Source organism: Melospiza georgiana, chromosome 1 (assembly GCF_028018845.1).
Source record: "Melospiza georgiana isolate bMelGeo1 chromosome 1, bMelGeo1.pri, whole genome shotgun sequence".
NCBI lineage: Eukaryota > Metazoa > Chordata > Aves > Passeriformes > Passerellidae > Melospiza > Melospiza georgiana.
Genome location: NC_080430.1, coordinates 105485912 through 105508426, shown reverse-complemented (window position 1 = coordinate 105508426; position 22515 = coordinate 105485912). Strand labels below are relative to the sequence as shown.

At 38.0% G+C, this 22515-nt stretch overlaps 1 protein-coding gene across 7 annotated transcripts in view; it reads right to left on the bottom strand.

Moving 5' to 3' along the window:
* The window catches only part of DLGAP1 (DLG associated protein 1), a 407137-nt gene that overhangs the window by 337607 nt on the left and 47015 nt on the right, over positions 1-22515 (bottom strand). Inside the window, exon 2 of one of the 7 annotated variants that reach the window (XM_058041385.1) lies at positions 12810-12915. The exons of the other annotated variants lie outside the window; for them this stretch is intronic. The gene's annotated coding sequence lies outside the window, so the exon portion shown is untranslated. The remainder of the gene's footprint in view (positions 1-12809; positions 12916-22515) is intronic. 7 annotated transcript variants of the gene reach the window in all.

The following is a 22515-nucleotide window of genomic DNA, read 5'->3' as shown; positions in this document are numbered from 1 at the left end:
ACCTCTAAAGACAACCTATTCCAGAGGTCCTCTAGTTTCAAGTTCCCTGCCATGGGCAGGGACAGCATCCATTAGACCAGGTCGCTCCAAACTCCATCCAACCTAACTTTGAACACTTCCAGGGACTTTGAACAGCTTCTCTTGGCAACCTTTTTCAGTGCCTTACTACCCTCACAGTAAAGAAGTTCATACTAATTATCTAATTTAAAATCTGCCCTCTTTCAGTTTAAAGCCATTCCCCCTTGTCTTGTCACTGCATGGTAACAGCTTTGTAGCTCAGAAAGTACAGCCCTCATCAAACCTTATTCCCAAGTAAATCTATTTTCAGTGCCTTTTAGTAAACAGAAAAAGGAACAAAAATGGCATAAAGTAGTTCTGACAATATATTCAGAGTTGTAATCTACATTTCATGTAATTTAAGGCATAAAGGCAACTCATCAAAATGATGCTGAGCTGCAAAAGAAATCCCAAAGTAATCAGGGAATATGTAAAATGGGATGAGAAACTATGACCACTGCAGAATCCCAGTGTAACTAATAATTCACAGAGAAATGTGCAAGTTGTAAAATAGATGCTATATTATACACATAAAATAACCACATTTTTTAGCCAAAAAATCAGTCTTAGAATACCAGGTGAGGCCTGCATTCAAGCATCATTTTGCAAACAGTTTAAGACAAAACCATGCTATTAATGTACATAGCTGGAGAGTGAATTTAGATGCTTGGTAGCCCCAAATACTCCCAGATTTTAAGGCAAAACAAATCCCCATTGTTAAGCTACAGAAAATTTTACCAAAAGTTTTAAAAGCAAATAAACCAGATGTGCTGGATCAACATCAGCATTGAAATGTAGCCAAGCCTCTGCTGTTTTTCCACATTCTGCTCGCATAATCTGGTGAGAGTGAATAATATTTTATGATGAAGAAAAGAAACGGGAAAACTTTTCATCAATCTCATTAATCATCATAGCAAAAAGACAGAAATAAGGCTTTCTGCCTAGAGCACTACATTTTAAAATTCTGCTAGAATAAAGTTCTCCTAAGAAGAAGTCCACCATTTTGTCCTTTCATCCTCACTTACTCCTTTACATCACATAAGGAAATCACTGCTTGAGAAGTGTGTTGTGTAAAAACAGGCCCACAAGATAAGTATTTCCCTGAAATCTCCAACTCCTATAGGATTGTAGAACAAATTAGATGCAGCTTAACTGTAAAGTTTCACTAGAAAAATTAAGAAAATTCATAAAATACTACTATATAAATGAGTTTAGATTAAACAAAACCCAGAGAACTTTCCTGAAGTATTGTGTATACATGACTCTGAAATGAGAAGTCTTCTTTCAGATAAACACCTCAAACATCTTCAAGTGTCCTTAAATGTTTGTGAGCAATGGGTGCTTCTGAAAGGCTACAGGAAGACAAGTCATTATTCTGTAAGATAATATCCTTCAGGTTATGTCACATCCTGACTAAAGAGTCTGACTAAAAGGTGAAGCAGCTGTAATGACCATATTAGTTTTAAAAATGCACTAAATTATTTCTATATACACTGAGATTTGAAGTCCTCCTACAAACAAGAGCTAGAATTTTAGGCTCATTTGGAAACCTAAATTCCAGACTTTTTCTCTGACACCTTTGACTTGAAGAAAAGAAAAAAAGAAACTTCAACTTTATTTTTGGCTATGTTTTTAGCTATTGCATATTAAATTCTCCAACAGAATAATTTTGAAACTAAGATGCCCCAGTTTTGAATTTGGATGTAGTAAGATGGCACCTTCCCTGTGCAGAACACCTGGGCCTTTACTAGATAAGAGTGCCCTACCTGCTGCTCCAAACAGAAGAAAGCTAAAAACCTATGAGAGCTATAGGAAGGAAGAAAAGAATTACTTGATATCTGCGAAACTTACTTCCCAGTGAAAAATGCTGAGAGCTTAGATTATCTGAACTGTCTCTAAAAAAACAAAATGCAGAAACAAGGAAAAAAAAAATAAAAATCAAGCCCCAGTGAACCCATGCCTGGGTAAATGGTAGCTGCCCACTCAGAGTCCTCTCAATGCTCTCCACACTCAAACTGCATTGGATAGTACCATGTGGCCCAGAAAAAAGTCCCAAACAAACCAGTTTGGACTCAGTTTTTTCATTATAATTCAGAACAGTGAAACAGGTGGAACTGTGAGATCAAATTCTAGATTGAAGGACATAGATCATGCAGAGTTAATGAACTATTAAATTTGGTTTCAAAGCTTACCTAAGCTACTCAGGAACTCTCAAACTAAAAGACCTCTACCCATTTGATTGTCACTTTTCCCTCATAAGCAGCATGCTCATACACACGCTTAGAAAAGTCAGTAAATACAGTTTCAGTTTTAGTCTGTGGGTTTTTTTCTTTGAATAATTGATTTCTCCTTTGAAAGAATGACCTGTATACATAACTGATTAAAATGTTCACTTTGGAAAACCAGAGAGCAAAGCAGAGGGAGAGAAAAAAGTTGAATTTCATCTTTTAAAATTTGCTATTGATTCAGTGGGTCCAGAATTTCACGAAGATATGTTTGAGCTGGTACATTTTTCAAGAACAAAATCAGCAGAAGATCTTTCAGTCCTTATTCCTTCCCATGTTACTGTAGATTAATGACAATAGAGCCTTTTGCAGGTATCACTCATCATTCTGGAGGAAAATTACTTAAATCCATGTATTTGCTGCCTGCTTCGCTAACAGCTCTTTTACTTTCTTACCAAGCCAAAGCCAAAACCAATCTAATCCACTTTCCTGCCAATACTGAATTGATCCTTATTATACTCATACCCTAGCTAGGTTTACGTGACCAAACATCAATGTTTCAGGTCTGTCTTTCAATGACACTCATAGAGAACACTTCTGCCTGAGTGCTCACTGACAAGTGGATTATCATGGCAACTTTCCACAGAGCATCTTGCACTTGCACTTTTCTTGCAAACAGGTCTTGGCTCACAGGAGCCATCAAAGGCAGCATCACCTAAGAGTGACTGTATCTTTTTCAAAGAGAAGGAAAACTTAGCTAATTTCACATTAGAGGGACTTATAGACATGTCCTTTATGTTTACAGAAACAATGATCTAAAATTTGTCACAGGAAAACAAAGTAAACAAAGCAGAATGAAAGACAGGGGAAAAGCTTCTTTCTTTCCTGCATAAACTTAAATAATTCCAGCAACACAATTTTTAATCTGTGGCTTTATGAACCAGCCTTGATCTTAAGGCATTCTAATATTTATATGTTTAATTTAAATCTGTAGGCACTAAAATAATTTATACTTTAAGCTGACCTAAAAGAATGCTCAACTGACTCTAAATAAAATGTAGGGACCTTTACTGTCTTAAGCCCTTGACATCACTGGTAAATCCTACTGGAATGAGGTAGTCCAGGCTCCTCAGAAACACAAGGTTTTTTTTTTTTAACAAAGGACACACAGACCTGCTATAGCTCCTCTCATTTCTGCATGGAGTATTACAGCAACAGATAAGGTACTGAACAATGAAGCACCTCTCCCCCAAGGAGCATAAAGCTGAATGGGCACAGCTTGTTCAATGCAAAACAATGTAGTTCAAACAGTGACATTTCCTGCTCCACAAAACAAAGATAAAGTGATCATTTGGGTTCTTGATAAAAGGGAGCCAAGTCAATATCTGCAAAATGCATCATCAACTTTTATACAGAATTAATTATTGCCACTGTGCTAACAGTTTGCAGAAGAGGTCACTAAGTGACCCCTATAATGAATAAAATAAGCTACAGATGAGTAAAGTGGAAGTGTCTCCCTCCCAGAGCAACTTGGGCATCCATACAACTGGAAATTGCCTGAGAGACAGAATAAATAATCTCTTTCTTAGGCTGCATTAAATGCATTAAAAAGCATTGAGGCACAGAATCTGATAGCATTTCTAGAGATCTAGGTTTGACAAGACCATAACGGGTATTACTTACACACTGCAAATTAAAACTTTCACTTGCTTAACAGGTAAGATGGAGAACAACTGTACTACCAACTGCACAAAAGTGGTTAAAACTATACATTCTCAGTGAACAAGAGAATAATGAAGACTCTGGCTCCCTGTCAGAGAAGCAGACTTCAGACACAGAAATGTTACCTCATCATCCCAACACCACACAGAAACTCTGGGGCAGAATGTACCTTTTGTTTGAAAGGTTGCTGCCTGACCACGACAGCGTTTGGGAAATCAGAACTCTGTTTCAGTGCATTCATCTAAGAAACAACCATGGACAAATCTGACCATGCATTGACTCTTTTAATCAAAGTACTTGAAGTGTATCAAAATCCTAACATTCTGAATTTGATGGGAGCTCAGAGCAAATAAAAACATACTGTCTTATGACTATAAGCCGGAATACACTGGATCTCAGATATGAAAAAATATTGGAAGATATTGAAACTTAAAGAGAAGATTCTGACAGAACAGGAATAGGTTAATTTTTAGCCTATAGACATAAAATCTACATAAATTATGTTAACTCTTTTTAATTAAAGAGTAAGTGGAAGAGCAAAATATTAGCAACATCTCCCAGCTGAATATACTGAGCAGAATAAACTTCCTTCTCTGAAGGAAAATCACAATAGCACAACCTCCAATGTTGTGATGGAAAGAAAAGAGTCTCTGCTCCCTCCCCAGAGGCTCCTGACAAAAAATTTTACAGAAGAAAAAGATGAGACCACATTCCAAAACCACAGGGTCCAAAACCTCGCAAATAAGACTCGTAATTGATCATCTTGGTGAGAAAGAACAAGAGGGCTGGAAAAAAAGTCATACTTTAATTTCTACATGAAGGAGAACAAAAAAATTTCTCCAATTAAGAAAATATCAACGCCTCAAGCTACCGTATCTTTGATCTTATTCTTTGCCAGAGAAAGGAAATTTCATCTCTTCAAAGCTTCAACCAAGTAGAACTAAGTTAATAAGGAGAAAGAAAACTTAAATAAGAGCCCTTTAGAGAGACCAAGGACAAACTGACAGGTATAACATTTTAATTGATTGCCTACATCAGAGGAATTAAAATAATAATATTTATCTGTTGCTACAACAGTAGTCATATACTACTTAAGAACTTATACTTAAGAACTGAGTGGAATAAAAATACGCAAAATTTTAGGAGCTCCATCCCTCTCATTTCTAACTTAGCTTTTAGATTTGAAGAGCCTATTTTTTTCTTAACAACATAAACTACCACCACTTAACACATTATTAAAAAAAGTATTATAAAAATTAATTCATTAAATCAATCATTGACTTTTGAGAGAACACTGAGTACAAATTTACAGCATTAGACTGACAGTAACAGAAACCTAGAGGCTGTAGAGATCCTCAAAACAAATTACTTCCCAGCCAGTTGCAGTGGGAGCTTTTTCAAACCATCCATGAAACACATCTCATCCCTTACCTAGAAGCAACCTTACTCCTGGACCATACAATTTGGTACTGACCTCCTCTAAAATGCTGGCAGTGGGTGGCACAGGAGCCTCCTGGAAATGCTGGGGCAGCTGCAATGGTCACCAAACATGTCACAAGGCAGCCTCCCCAAGAGCAGCTAAGTGACAATAATTTTCAGCCACTACTGATGACGCCACTATGCACTGGTACTCAGAAGCCCTGAAAAACTGTAAACTGATTTTCAGTCTTTCAAAAGAGCTGAAAAACCTCTAAATAGAAAACAAGGAAAAAATATCCACAAAAAAACTCAGAGGGAAAAAAAGACTTTATGATGAAAAAAATAACTGGATCTTTTAACCTTTTTAAGGTCCATATAAGTAGCTCATCCATGTGGAAAGCTCACTTTTGCCAGCTGCCTTAATATTTAGCTCAGGTTGGGGAAACTAGTAGCAGTTTCTAGGCTTCATTTATCAGCTGTCTCCTTCAAGCCATTCAAACAGCAAGGGCTGTAGCAAAGGCTAACAGAAAGAAAGACAAATTTTGTTAAAAAATGATCCAAAAGTACTGTATTTTAAACACTAACACCTATGACGAGGAACTTCCCCAAAGTATGCTCATGTGCGAGCCACCAGAGCCAGATTTTGGTACTTGTGCTTGGGTTCCTGCTGCCTCAACTGTGGCATATTTACATAAAATTCCTTTAGTGTAGTACAACCTGGAGTCAATGTAAATTTAATGGATCCAAGGGAAACTCCATGGTAAGCAAGTTCAGAGTCAGATTTTGAAGTTTTTACATGACAGTTGTTTGCCTTAATGTAGGGCAGCACTTTGTCCTGATCTGGCACTTCAGATGACTCTGCCCTCTCTGCCGCTACCAAGGATTTGTCATATTTTTATTTCCAGTTTCAGATATCTTATGGACATGAGTAACAGGTGACTTGGATTGCTAGTTTTACAACATCCTGATGCATATCAGACAATAGTAAGGTCTTTATTTTGCCTTTTTAAGTGCTTGTTTACAATTTATTTGAAAAAAAAAAAACAAAACAAAAAACCTCAGTAAGGCAATGGCTGAAAGATGAAAACACCAATCGTTCTGGGAGAGGAGGGCAGTGTCAGATTATTGAAAATTTTGTCCACAGACAACTGAAGTAAAAAAAAAAAAAAAAAGAGCATGATTTCTTGCATTGTGAAATCATCAGTTTTGACTTTCATATTATTAAATCCTTCTTGTAGACAAACCAACACTTATGGACTTAGTCATTCCATAAGCTAATCAGCACCTAATATCTTTTTTATCTGACTTTGAATGATATCTTAACAACTTAATACCAGCTCATACTGAAAGCCTGATTAGCAGTGACAGGTGACAATAGCAATGATTTCTAGTGTGTGTGGGACCATTACTATGCTGTTAAAATAGAAAAGGAAAATATTACCTCCTACAACTCTTGCTTTTGAATTTGAGGAAAAGCCCATGCAAAGACATTTTCTACGGGAGTTTCATCTCCCTTACCTCATCTACAGTCTGCACCTGGATCAAATGAATGAAGTATTTTTGACTTCCCCAGCACATGGCCTAAATCAGCATTCCATTACTACCACAAATCAATGTATTCTGAACCTTAAATATGCACAAGCAGTGCAGGAAGACGCAATACTCACAGTAGTTTGTACAACCTCAAATGTAACTAAGGAGAGGCTTGGCACAGCCACCATTGTAAAACATAAATTTTGCATCTAAAGTCACCTCAATTTGACTGTTAATTTTAAACCTATCTTATTAGTTTTGAGGAAATAATGCATGTATTGCAGATTTTTATCTGCAATACATGCATTATTTCTTCAAATGCAGAATTTTATTCTGCATTTTTAAGAAGGTCTCCATGCATACTGATGAAGGTTATTATGGAATTTACACTGGTACTGTTTTTCTGACCATAAAATCTCACTGTCCTTTCCTCAGATGTTGGTGACAAATGGGTCTTGATGACTCTGGATTAACAAAACTCAGTAAAGGAGACCACTTTGGGTTTTACCTTCAGTACTTTACATCCTGGAACCATAATAATAGAAAAAATAGCACCGAGATATTTAGATGTAAGTTTTAAATATATTTACTTTGCAGAAGTAACTAAGAATGGCTATTCCTTATTTTATAGCTGATGAAAACAATGCATAGAGCCACTGTGTGACATATCCAGAAACACATGTGACTTAGTCATGATGCAAAATCAGGATTCTTTACATTCTGATGCTGTTTGCTAGATTGTGATGCTTCCTATATGCTTCATATTACACAGATATTGTCAATTAAAGTATAATTATATTTTCATCTCTATTTCCTCTATGTGTATGCTATATCTCAAGTCATTATCATACTCATTAAATCACAGCAGTTCTGTATCCCTTATCTGCACTTAAATGAAGTATGAGGATATATAACAATACAATTAACAGAAGTATTCCCAATGAAAGAGGCCTTGAAAAACAAAGGGAACAAAGTGAAGCCTTGATGGGAATGATCCTGCACTTGAGGCTTGCACAACAACCACTGGGGCTTTTCATCATGTTTTTTTAAAGAGAACTGACAAGTCTGATAGAAGGAGAAAGAGAGAGAAAATACAGTTTTGAAGCTTCATTTTTATTTAAGATGTAGCAGCACAAGGACATCCAGAGGAAGCCTAGAAAACACAAGCTACAGTCAAAAATGAAGCCTGATTTAGTAGCTGAATCCATTTATTCTTTCCAAGGTTCTGCATAGCACCTGACATGAGGGCCTCTCTCCTGACTCATGTCTTTCAGAACTTAAGTGATAAAAATAGCAAGTCTCTCTGAACAAAGGAGAGCCCCAAAAGACAAAACAGACAGTAAGTTTGCATCTTATATTAGAACTTGCATACTTTCTACTCTTGCAGCAAATGCCTCTGCGTATTTATTTACCTTGGACAAGATGAAAGGTCACTCATTATGTGCATAATAAGCTAATCTCAATTGTAATTTTACTGCAGAAAAAAACCCACTTTCATTTGAAGGTTAACTAGATTCAAAATAACCCAGTTCTCATCAGGGTGTTGCATTTATTTCAATTAAGTCAATCAACTTAACAAGGATTTAATTAAAAACAAGTTAGCAAGTCAGAAGAAGTATTTGAAATGTAATTAATAAATATTTTAAATAAGCCCCACGTAGTTAAATCAAATATATTATTCTAAGCGCACTAGACTGACTACTTTGCTGATGCTCACTTTTGGTCAACAATAAAAAGCATCCCACCCTGGGAATCCTGGCACCAGCTCATCCTTGCAAAGGCACATGAACACAGTATGCAGGAGGTGGAATAGTGAACTTTCAAAAACTGGGGGGAGAGAGAAAGAGAGAGAGAGAGATTGAGAGAGAGATATATACCTATTTCTCATGCAATGGAAGCCCAAGGTTTGCACACAGTTTGTTTGCTTTGTTTCAACTGTTGCTCTTCATCCAAAATAACTTTTCAAGGCAGTTACACAAAAAATAAAGTGCCTTTTCACTGAATCTACACGTTTCCATGTAGCTTCTTTCCTCTGCAAGCATTCTGCAAGCTGTGGGAGAGGGGAGCAAAGCACTAACAAACAAAACCAGAGAGCAATCAATATCAAGAGGTTAGTGCTCCCAAAAAGCACCAGTAATTTACATCAGACAGGTTCTTATTCTGTGACTTTCCATTGTCTTTTGGGCAATTATGCATCTCATCCCTGGCTTTGCACTCTAAGAACAACAGTGCTTTGGCCTCTGCTGCCCACGGCATCCTGACTCAGTCTTTCCAGGGATCTCTATCATAGGAAATTCTATTATATTCTTCTCCCTGTGTCTGACATTGCTGGGGAAGAAGAGGAAAAGAAAGAAGTAGCACTCCTCACCCTTAACTCAACAACCCACAAACAAGACTCCTGTTTTCCTTAAGCCATCCTTAAAAATTCTTTATTCTGTTGTCACCAGCGAAGACCAATATTCTATAATACAGTAAAAGATACAACCATATTCCAAATAAAAATAACATGGAAATTAAGAACATATATATATCCAAATTGAAGTTTTTGTCTACCTCACTGTTTTCAACTGACTGAGCAAATTTTCTTTCATGTCCATGACACATTGAGAACAGAAGCACAAAGACTACGACAAGAGTGATCAAAAGTGTCAGCTCTGTTTGGGCAACAAAACTTGAGAAGCCTATGCCTAATCTTTCAGATTACTTCATGTTTTGTTGCACTTTTCACCATCAGACCACAGTTCCTATTAAACTGGCCCCAGCTACAGATATAAATGTTCCCAACTTAAGCTAATAAAGCTGCAGTTCTTATTAAAAAGCCCAGAAAATAAGCAACCCTGAGTGAGGAGTTATCCTTGAGAATCTTTATGTCTACATAATTTTTCCAGTGCCATAGAGGAATTCTGGGCCATAGGCAAAGCAGAAACCAAATAAGCCATGTTACAAAAGCAGTCCTGTTGGAGTCCTCTACCTTGCTATCATTTGCCACCTCTATATACAATCCCAAAGCAAATACAGCTCTGAGCCAGCAAAGGTTCTGTGGAAATTAGGGAGAAGAGCCTCTCTCAGCATATAATTAACCAGATGCATCATAATGTGTATGTACAAAGGTCCTAAATTAATCCCACATGATTCAGCTACATGCTCAGCATTCCTAATTTGCAAGTGCTTGACTTTCTGGGCTTCACAATTCCTTGCCAGAAAGGAAGGGTTATTGACTTGAATAATGAGTCCAAGTCTAGAGAAGGACATTGAACAGGCCATCTGCAGTCCTGTTCTTATCACCATCTAGTTTTGTGGGGTTTTTTTCTGACACTCTACTGCCTTCCCACCGTATGCACCCATGCCCCATATTCTAATCTGCCCAGTTCCATCCATTTGTTTCACCAGGATCTCTCAAATTAATAAATTTCTTCAGGAAATCCTGGATGGGAAGTGTTCTTCAAGAGCTCTTAAATGTACGGGTGACTCATTCAAGCAAGTGATCTGAAACAGAGCAAGAGAGCAAGAACAGGATTCTTTAATGATAATGATCTTACAACATGCAGGTGACAACCTGCAAGAGAGCCAGACATCTCTACAAAACCTCTATAATATCACCAAATGGTTTTTTATCCCTATTCATCCAGATTACTTTGCAACCAAGATGTTGTAAATTGGCAACCACAACTTATGCTTTAACTTTCTTATTTCAGCTTTACTGAGGCTACTCCATTGAAGTATTTTGAGAAATACCACACTAATATGCAAGAAATTACATGTATCTTCTAAAACCCCCCCCAATTTATGTTTGGGGAATCTCTAGATGGTGAAACAGAAAAAGGTTTGTGATGGCTGATATCAGTTTGCACCCAAACCCTTATACCTATGCAGATAATTTTTCAAGGACTTAAGGAGCATACTTCCAGAAAAATATTAGTATCAATTTTAGTCATATTAGTCATTTAGTCATTTTATCATATTAGTATCAATTGCCTCATTAAAAGGGTAATTCCTGGAAGAAAAAGTTTTTCTGTTTTGTCATCTGGGTATCTCTGATCTATCCGAAAGTACCATGCCCAGGAAACTTGGGAGTTTATCACTGACAGGGACGAAAATAACTGTGTGTGCTCCTGGTCAAAATGCAAGCAAATGAAGTACTTGATGTCTCCACATCCACCTGGTCACTTTGACTCTTCTGTTCCCCCTTCTGCCCCATCTCAGAACAAAACTATTAAAAACAAAGGGAGGGTCCCATACTACTGTGCTACACAGAGTGAATCCTGCTATTCCTGAGAAGAATAACAGAATGAATGCCTTCTGTTCCCTCCCCAAACTTAATCATCTGGATAGAGCTGGTATTTCTGTTTGATTTCTTCTATGCCTTCTAGCAGAAAGGAACATATTGCCCTGAATAAGACAGACACTAAGCAATCAAAGATGTTAGGATGCAGTACAGATTGTGATTATTTTCCCCTTTACCTCTTTGGCTCAATTTATTGCTGCCCACTCTATTTTGCTTTATGAAGCAGTACTGGAGAAAAAAAAATCCTCATTCTTTAGCTGAGATAGTATGTGCTGCTTTGTGAGGCAGTTTCCTTCTCAGCTCAGATAATGCTCAATACCACAGTGCAATACAGAACAGTTCAGTACGACCATTTGCATAGTGAACGATGCAGAAGGTTAAATTGAGTCATTTATGAGGCACTAGATTTTTGCAGGAATATTATCTGGGATTTAAGTGGGCTGGTTTTGTGTCTTCCTTCAGACTCTGTGAAAGTCTCATTCCTTCTCCTATTTTGTAGCAACTAGGAAAAGAAATGGTGAATACTGAGTAGCAGGAAGATGAATTGAATCCATTTTAGCTTAGTTGCCATTAATCCTAGAACAGATAATATAAAACAAAGCTTTGTGTCTCACATTCAGAGGTAATTAAAGATAACCCCAGTACCATGTTATTGAAAGTCCTTCCTATCCACATTCCCAGTGTCCATGAAAGCTCTCAGAAATGCAACTTTATTAGCTGACCTAATGTTTTGCTCATTCTGCTGAGGAAAAATAGTGGACTTTGTTTTAAGGATGTTTTCATGGCTTTCCTCTAAACCTGCAGCTCATCAGTCTCCATAGAGAAGACTGTTTCAAAACAGGAAAACTGGTTCCATACATGCTGTAAAAAAATACAGGGTGAAAAATATTTTCTTCTTAGGAAATCCTTAAAAATAGAGAGTCCCCACAAAAGTAAAGGGAAAATTTTCTACAAAGGGGTGACAAACAAAAGCATAGAGAGCATATAAAAAACTCTGGCATACTGTTTTGCTTGGGTGAAGAATACATATATAGGCCATCTCTGAAAGTGTTTTTTCGTAATGTGATATTTAAATATTTCAGTGAGGAAGACTGCAAGCATAACCTGCCCTCTTTTTGCAATACCTTATACAACAACAGATATTGACTGCACTTCTCAATTAGCTTATGTTTAAAAATTAAATTTAAAATAAAACATTTCCCTGTCGACACAGTTCTCTAACAAAAGTTCCTGCCCTCCAAAATATGTTCCTCAACTACTGCTGAAAAGTGCAGCATCCACAGTTAAGCACAGCAGTACATCTGAGACATGAGTGACATTTATTTAGTTGTGTAGACCAATTACTTCCCCACATTTCACAGAGTAACACTTGCCTCTTTTGTAACTGCATCACATTGCCAGATATCCATTCATTTTGTGGTCCAAACACAGACATTGCTATTCCAGCTGCATAACTATTAAAATTCTCCATAATTCATTTAAAAATCTCATGTTTCCTGAGAGCAGAATTTCATGCTTGCATTAAATTTGGATCAAATTTAATCTTGTCACCATTGTGACAGACATACCAGCTCCTGACCAAGAACCATGCTGTATCTCCCACTGCTGCACCTGGGAAAGGGGCTTCATCCCTTGTTTTCCACAGATGGCCACGGAACACTGAAGTCTCTGTGCCTGATGGAGTGAAGAAATATTCACTTCAAGCTACTGTGCCAAATAAACCGCCCTAACTGAGCAAGAGCAGTACCGGTTCCATATCTATATTTAGCAATTGAAGCTGACTAAACGTGAAGGGAAGCACTACAGCACTTCAACAGAGATGGTATGAATTGCACATTGACTGAGAGTATCAAGTGCTCTAAGAAAAATTCCTTTCCAGGGTTTCCCCACTGGCTGAAATACTTACAAACAGCTACAGGAACTGTATGTTTCCAGGTAGCACTAACAGAAAAACTTACAAGAAAAAAATTTAGTTTCAGGTGAAAATGTGAACAAAAAAAATCAGCTAAGTAATTTTAAATAAAACTGTTACTCAACAGAAAGGAAAAACAGATTCGTCAATCATATGTTCACTACTTCTCATTTTCACTTTGACTCAAAATGAGATGGATGCCACAGACAAGCACACCATACCCACCTATTATATCTGACACTGACATTATTTACTGTGTTTTAAAAAGAATTCTTCTGGCACTTGCATATAATCGTGTCAGCTTTAATTGCTAAGATGCACTGAACAGCTCTTCTAAACATAGAAAAAATTTACATTTTAAAAGCAAATCAAAGGCACAAACAGGTGGAAGCACTCCATTGTGCCACATGAGACCCTTGTTCCTACAGCTGCAAACCAGCACGAGTGCACATCCGCTGAAATATCAGCTTGGGAGTAAAAGGAAATAAGTACGGTGATGAATCCTATAGTCCAAAAAAAAAAAAACAAACCCCAAAGCCAAGAGTGCAAGTTTTATTCCAAAATACTCAAACAACATGCTTGAAAATGAAAGTATCTTAAAGTTTAAAAAATTATGTGCATAAATAAGCCAGTTACTAAATTATATCCTCACAGGCAAAATAGGAGATGCAGTCTAAGGCAAACAACACTAAAACAGGCTTACAGCTATTGATAACAGCATCTAATCACTGACAAATGCAAGGATTACTTGGGTGAAGTTCACAGGAGACAATGTACAGTGTGGTATTACTTATTATTTTTATCAGTGAGCTAGATGATGGAACAAGGAGTATGTTTTATTAAATTCAGAGATCACACTAAGCTGGGAGGGATTACAAGTATTTTGGAGGCCATGAACATCATTCAAAAGGCACTCAAATAAACAGAGAAATTGTCTGAAAGCTGCAGCTCTCTTACAAATGTGCATAACACACTGCAGAAATACAAGAATGCCAATTTGCACAAATTCAGGACAGAAATTAAGCAAAAGTTTGACTGTTGAAGATTCTACAAAAGAGGACCTAACTACAATTTATCACAAAATAAATTTACATTATCTGTTGTCCCACTCTTAAACTACAAAAATCAGTCATCCCACTGAGATGTATGATCAGTCTTCTGCACAGGAGACATGAAGTAAATTTCTATTCTCCTCTGGAAACTTCAGTGGAGAGTTCACTGGGGCTGTGCTGACCTTGGTCAGTAAAGGAAGCTGCCTGTAATTGATCAAAAGCTTCAGCTGATCAAACTTGATTCATACATGGATTGGATAATTCTTGCAACTCTTGGCAAGATTCCTGTTAAGCATAACTAAATGGTAAATTGGGGATAACACATGTAGATAACATAAACAGCTAACCTGTTTTTAGATTGGATAAATTACCCTAAAAGAATGCAGCAGCTTACATCCTTGATGGAAAATGAGTTTATACTAAAAGAATTATGAGAAGCAGTTGAGCCTTTCTTCTTAAAAAAAAAAAGAAAAAAAGAAAAAGGAAGGCTCCAGGTGGATTGATCAATATAAGCGTATCCTTTCTAAAAGAACTGAAACTCTATAGGGCTTGCAGAGAAATGTGTCTGGGGAGGAGAGAACAGCAAGAGTGGAAATGAACAGATGGGGAGATAACGGCAGACTGGCTGATGGAGCAGAGCAGCAGACAGAGAAAGAAAGAACAACTGGCAGGGAAGGCAGCTAGTGGAAGCAGTAGGTCCTGGCTGGCAGGGAATTACTGGAGCTGAGTACAGTGAGCCTCAAGGTCAAGAGGATGGCTCCAGTGAGGTGTACCAGTGCAGCTAATAAATGGCAATCCTCTGGCATAGACAAAAAAGCCTCAATACCTGTTTCAGCAGCAAGATAAAACCTGCCCCTAGATGGACTCTTCTTACTGAGGGCTCTTCAAACTCATTTATCCCCTTGACTTTGGTGGCTGTCACTCAGCATCAGGGAAAACAGCTATCAAACCTCTTAGGTCATGCTGCACTGCAGGCAAGCCTTTGGTGCCCATGGTATCCAACAGGGCTGGTTTGTGCACAAGTGCTGCACCTCAGCTGCTCAGAATGATTAATCTGGGAAGGCAACAACCGTGCAGAGCAAAGCAGGTGGTCATTCTCATGCTGGGCATATGCAATGGAGACAAAGTTTACAGGTGTGCCAGGATAAATCAGGCATGTTTTGGAAGGGGATCTTAATAAACAGTTTGAAAAACTGGTAGATTTATCTCTCCTATAAGAAAGGAACACCTAGCCATCTTCTCCACAGCACTCACAAACAAGAGCAGCATTGATCTGTGATTTAATTCAGATGTGATTCAAGACTAAATGCACGAAGATTTGTCATGTTTTCGTGCAGACTAGGACTGTAACTCGCTTGGGAAGCTTTGTCACTTGGGGTTTTGTCATGCTGTCTTGTTCCCCATTAGCTGAGTCAGGGGAGGTTTAGGTTGGATATCAGGAAAAGGTTTTTCACCCACAGGGTGGCTGGGCACTGGAAGAGGTTTCCCAGGGAAGGGGTCACAGCACCAGCCTGGCAGAGTTTGAGAAACATTTGGACAACACTCTCAGCACATGGTGTGACTCTTGGCGTGTCCTGTGGACTTGGTGATCCTGATGAGTCTCTTCCAACTCAGGACATTCTGTGATTCTGTAATATTTTACTGTCTTTGTAAATGACCAGATACAGCTCACAGAAACTGACTTTAACCATACAGCTTGAATGGACACTTCCATTCTACCATCACAGCATAGTTTATTGGTGCTTCCTATTGGCTTATCAAGTATCATGACTATCTGCCTCAAAGTATTTGGTTTCCCTGATTCTTCTCCAAAGAGGGAATTCTGCATTAAGAGTATAATTTTCTTTAGCAAGTAATGTTATTAGGAATTTCTGGTTTTAATTTAAGAAGCAAACAAAGTTAGAGGATTCTTACTGCTCTTTGAAGGCCTATTCACTTGCTTGGAGGAAAATGGGGTGAGGCTTACACTGCTCACTTGAAACATAAAGCAAAACTTCATAAAAAAGAAAAACAGATTCTACAAAACTTTTTTTTCCTCCTGCCTGGCTAAGGCTTTGTTTGTTTGTCTGGAGGGGAACAAGGATAAAAAAAAGAGGAAATAAGGCAGTGTTTACTCTGTAGAAGAAAAAAAAAATCACAATCTACAAAGAGGTTCAGAAACACTTGATTAGCAGAGAGTAAAATTAGGAAAGAAGCAATACTTCCAGCTGTCACAGCTAAAACCACCTGGCTGGCAGCTCTAAATCTTCTAATTATTAGACAGAAAAAATGGGGTTGAGAAAGTTGCTTTTTCTTACTTTCATAAAGGCTTAGAAGTAATTGTCCTTGAAGGAATCTTGAAAGTTTTTAGCAGTTTTTCATGCCATCTGTACACCAATAGCAGGTCTTTTGTTGTTTTAAGAGCATGAAACAGCACTGGATTCTCCAGGACTTTAAATCTATTTTTATGGGATCAAGAAAAAAGGGAGTGGTAGGTGCAAGATCTCTAAAATAAATACTTTGTTTTTAAATAAAATAATATAATTTATATCACATTTAGATCTGCAAGAAGATATTTAAATTGTATTACGGGTTACATATGACACAAAAGCCTATATTAGGAGAAAGTTCTGCCATCCATTTTCCCACAAAAAACACTCTAATGGAGTTTGTCCATATTTTAGCTGATGATTCCTCTTGCAACACTCAGTTCCGATTATTTCTACTTATAATGACATCTACTTTATATAAGCTGTTTGAATAACTTTGGATAAACAAGACAATGCACAGAAATTAATATGATCTATATAAATGAAATAAAAATATAGCCCATGAAAAACTTATCTATAGAAACACAAAGACAAAAATTACTTTTTGTCAATTTTTACATGCAGATCTGCAAGCCTTTTTAACTTTTTAAAATTAAATATAAAATTTTTGATGACTAGTGTTAAAATACCTGGTAAAGCTACTCCTGCAAAAATCCCAATGTCTTTCCACTGAGAAAAAAGACTCCAAACCCAAGGCTCCCAACTTTCCATTTTTTCCAAGTTAGTGCATTATTCAGGTTTATTTTTTATAGACTGGGGTTTTTAACTTGCCCACAGGAAAAAAAAAAAAACCAAACAACCTTAAAAACACCAGTATCCTTCCTTCCTTCCACAAACTGAGCTTCTATGTATGAGTGGACAGCTCTCACCACTGGTGCCAGCAGGTTTCTCATAACAGAACCTGTAGAAACTCCCTGAAATAAGTGAAGGAGAGAATTAAATAATTGTTAGCTAGAAGGATACTTGAGGCAAAAGAAGGCCTAGGCTCCTGTTTCTGGAGCTATGTGCAGATACCTCTTCTGACTTAAGGACAGGAAATAACCTTATCTCCAAGTGGTTATACGGCATGTAAATGCATTAGAAATGATTATAATTTTAATAACTATTTTATTAATGTTTATAAAACATGTTTATAAATAAAAGTTAGTACTTTCCCCTACAAAGTCCAATGGGCACTGTTGTGAAAATCTTTTTAATTTTTTCTAAAGCATCAGGCCTACCTAAACATTTGCTCAGGAATTAATACTGGGAGGAGTCAGAAAGCGACAAAAGCTTTTGGAATGAGATGAAGCACAAAATTCCTAAACTGATTCACTTTGTGAAGACAACAATTGCTAATAGGTTTTCTCAGTGAAACAGGCTTACATATTTGAATATTATGGCTATTTACATTTCCCCTTGCTTCTTGTTTTCTTATTATACTTCTTACCATACAAGTTCAGAAGCACATGATGATGAAAGAGGGAAGTAAGGAAACCAGCTTCTCTAGAAGTCTGCCAACTACATGAACACTACACAGTGATGTCTCAAATTCTATCAAGTTTTTTGTGAGTTTTTTAATGAGGAAAATATGGATTTAATGGACTTTGGATGTTCTATGGCAGCTAATGGATTTTGCACAGATGCAAAATGAAGTATTTCTAAATAAGGTCAAAGTATTTCCTTTCAAAAGCATCAAAGCAATCATCAAAGGCTTTGCTGTTTTGACTTAGTATTACGGCAAGGTTGAGGCAAGAACATTTGAGCTAAATGCTTCCTCTTTTATCCAGCTTCACTGGGTATGCCAATAGCCAGAATCATTAATGCCAGAGCAACAGAAATACAGAGAAGACCTAATTTCCACTAATCCTCAAAACTAAAACACGTATCAGCAATTTATTAATTGTGATTTCTACAACAAATACATGACATAAACTATCACACTTGTCTCAGTTTTATAAGCATTTTGGTGATTAAGATGGAGTAGACTAGCCATCACCAAAACCCTACATTTAGTAAGGCTACAGTGTGACAAAAAAAAGGAGCCATCAGCTGAACCAAATGCAAAAATGCATATCATTGTGTCTTTTTCTTCCATGATGATATGCTCAGGTGGAAGTGACCTTAAAGCCACCAAGCTTCATAGAGCATTTAAGTTTTCTGTTTTCAGGAACAAGTTCAGACAATGATTGCAAGTTTACCTTTGATTCCTGACTACTATCTATAGCAAGTAAGTTTTAAAACATTAATTTTTAAGTGAATGCACTCCCATGAAAAGAAATAGGTTGGCAAAGAAGGATGGACTAGGATGGACTAGAAGGACGGATACTTGCTTAATCTCCCCATGCTGGAGACAAGTTATTGAACACTTATGAAAATACATGAACTGTCGACTATAAACTCCTTTTCGAATGCTGGCCATAATGCTAATTTGCAGGCGTAACCTCAGATACTTCAGCTTTAGAATTGAGCTTCACAAAGAAGAGAACTGATCAAGTATGTTTCACACTTGAGGCTTTTAATTACAAGAACTTGTTCAGTCTTGTTAATTATATTCCACCCTCTCTCTCAAAAGGCAGGAAATGAGGAACACGGAGAAGAAAAAAGGCAGCAGGGACTGAAAGCATGAGCAGGGACACAGTATTTTAAATTCTTAAGCTAACACACTTTTTTCACAATTCATTTTTAATCAATACAATCTACACATTCTTTCTGAGCTTTCAGCCATATGTAGAGGAAAAACCTACTGGGGTCAGCAAAAGAAACCTCGAATACAGTTTTTCAAATCAACCATAGAGTTAAATGTATAGCAGTAAGTGTTAATGGCCAGACAGATGATGGAAAATTATCTTGCAATAAAACTTTCAAGACAATGCCAGCTACACTTATTTTCAACTACTCTTCTTCTCCCTGCTGATTCTACCTGCCAGAGTACAGATGAAATACATGAACTTCAAGGTTTAAAGGTTTGCTTTTTCAAATTAGACTCCTTCTCCAAGCATCTGAAAACAGCTACAAAGAAGCTGCAGAAATGTTGAAGTCAACGCTGTAATTGAAAGTTGTGCTTCAAAACTTCCCCCCACATACAGAAAGGACAAACTGTCAACCCATTAGTGGTAACTTCCTACAAGAGCAGAGTTAAAATACGGGAGCATTCAAGTCGTTGTCCTCAGAGGACCACATTCACTTGCATATTTATCATCACCTCGCAGCCACCAGTCCACCAGAAAAAAAGCTCAGTTAAGAACGCATGAATAATAAAACAAGAACTAAATCTGTGGCAGCTGTGACAGTTATAACTTCTCTCATAATGAAGCAGGTGTCAGCAAAAAGGTACTGCTCTAAGTCTAGGCAAATCAAATGTCATCATCTGATTCACAGACATTCTTACTGACAATTCAGTTGCAATCATCATACCAATCCAAACCCGCCTATAAAAATAGCCCACTTTGATAATTTTAAACTTACTCTTAATGAATAACTCACAAATTCTGCATTTATGGCAATAGATTGAAAAATATCTGCCAGGTTTTCTGTGATTGAATTATCTATGTTCCTAATGAAAATAAGCATTATTCCAATGACAATTATATTTCAGTTACATATTTTTTCTAGGTAATAAATGCAGAATTTATCCATTTAACTGCAGAAAGCCAATGACGTCCACATTAATAGAATCATAGAATGATCTGGGTTGGAAGGGACCTTTAAAGTTAGTCATCCAGTTCCAATCCCCCTATCCTTACATTAAGACCAGGCTACTCAAAACCCCATTTAACCTGGTGTTGCACACCGCAGGGATGGGTCATCTCCAGGTTCTCTAGACAGTCTGTTCCAATACCTCATCATTCTCACAGTAAAGAATTTCTTCCTAATATCTATATTGACCCTCTTTCAATCTGAACCTGTTCCCCCTTGTCCTATCACTACATGCCCTTGTAAAAAGTCCCTCCTCAGCTTTTTTGTAGGCCCCCTTTAGGTACTGCTGCAGCTGGAGTTGCAGCTTTTGCTCCCAGAGAAGCACTCACCCTTCTGCTTTCAGGGACAGGCAGGATGAGTGCCCTTGGCCTCTGCAGATGGCCACAACCAGGTTTCTGGGTTATGTGCACTACAAGTCTCTTCACTCAGCCTTGGAACAACATATTTCCTCCAGCATCTGGACATCGCCATTAAACACACACAGGTGATTAAGATCTTGAAGCACTAAATTTTGGAAACAGTAAATAAAGCTGGATTAATAAATTGCTAAAAAAGCATTTATTCAATCCCATGTCTGTCACAGAAGTGACAAAATTGAGAAAGAGAGAAAATTACATTGCTCTTTAATGACATTTTAGGACAATCTAATATGATACGGCTTTGGTTGGGCTTCATTGATCCTGACAATATCACCACTACAGACTTTGATATGCTTTTCACAACTTGCCATTACCATTTACGAGGACATAAATGCTCAGTTTGGAAATAATTCTTTTTCATTAAAATGAGGTTAGCATAATATTAGTTAGAGAAATAAACTTTGTAGTATTTCAGATAACTCTCCTTCCTAGCCCACATTTAATTCAAATGGCTTTTTCTTTTGCAATGGACAGAGGCATTTTATAAATAAGGAAGGCTATGTGGTAGCAAGTCACAAAACCCCAAAAAATCACACTAAAAATGAAAATAGGACATAGAGGTGAATGCCAAGGAAGAAAGGAAAGCACCTACCTAGTACTATGAAAACATGGATATTTAGTTCAGCTTAACCACAGATGATCTACTAAACCAAAGAGCAGCAAGCTCATGCTAGCCTAAAGGAGGCACAGGTTATACCTGAGATACAAATGTTTCACCAGATCAGACCTATAGGACCCTGTTTGCATTTACACAGGGTTTTTCTTACACATGTTTAGGGTCAGCACACCTATGTACTGAATGTCTTTACTGCCAGAGAGAAGTGTGAATGTATGTTAATGCGAATGAGACTCAGGCTCCCCTAAAATAAAAATCAGTTTCCGTGTTGGGCCTACCCTGAATAAATTAGCGTTAGTAACAAATGAGCATGTTTAACTCTAGTTATAAAGCCACTTACCACAGTGGGGGGTGGGAGTGTCTGTGTAATATTTTGCTTTCAGTAGTGCTTGAGGGAAAGGCTGAGGTATTTAATACCTTCATTGCCTCAGTCTTAAATTATAAGGCCTTTTGTCTGGACACACAGGCCCCTGTACTGTAAGACAGGGAGAGGAGCACAATGAGGCCTCCAAAATCCAAGGGAAAATGGTCAGGGACCTGCTACACCACTTAGGCACACAAGCCCATGGGGCTGGATAGGATCCACCCAAGAATGCTGAGGGAGCTGGTGGAAATGCTCACCAAGCCACATTCCATCATTTACCAGCAGTCCTGGCTGACTGGGGAGGTCCCAGTTGTCTGAAGGTTGGCCAATGGGACACCCACCTACAAGAAAGGCCAGAAGGAAGGTCCAGCGAACTACAGGCCTGTCAGTCTGACCTCTCTGCCAGAGAAGGTCATGGAGCAGAACATCCTGAGTGCCATCCCACAGCCAGGGGAGCAGGCACTGCCATCATAGGTTTGTGAAAGGCAGATGCTGCTTGGCCAACCTGATCTCCTCCCTTTACAGGGTGACCTGATCAGTGTGTGAAGGAAAGGTTGTGAATGCTGTCTACTTGGACTTTAAAAACATTTTTGCCACTGTCTCCCACAACATTATCCTGGCTGCTCATTACTTGGGTGGCAGCACTATTCACAGGGTAAACAAACAGCTGATGGCTGGGCCCAGAAAGTGCTGGTGAACAGAGCTACATCCAGCTCACATCCAGTCACAAGTGGTGTTTCCCAAAGCTCTGTACTGGGGCCACTCCTGGCCTGTTTAACACTGATTATCTGGACAAGGGGATTTGAGTGCATCCTCAGTCAGTTCCCAAGCACCACCAGGGCAGGAGCGTTGATCTGAGGGGGGTAGAAAGCCTCTACAGAGTGATCTGGACTGGCTGGATCAATGCACAGAGGTCAGCTGGAT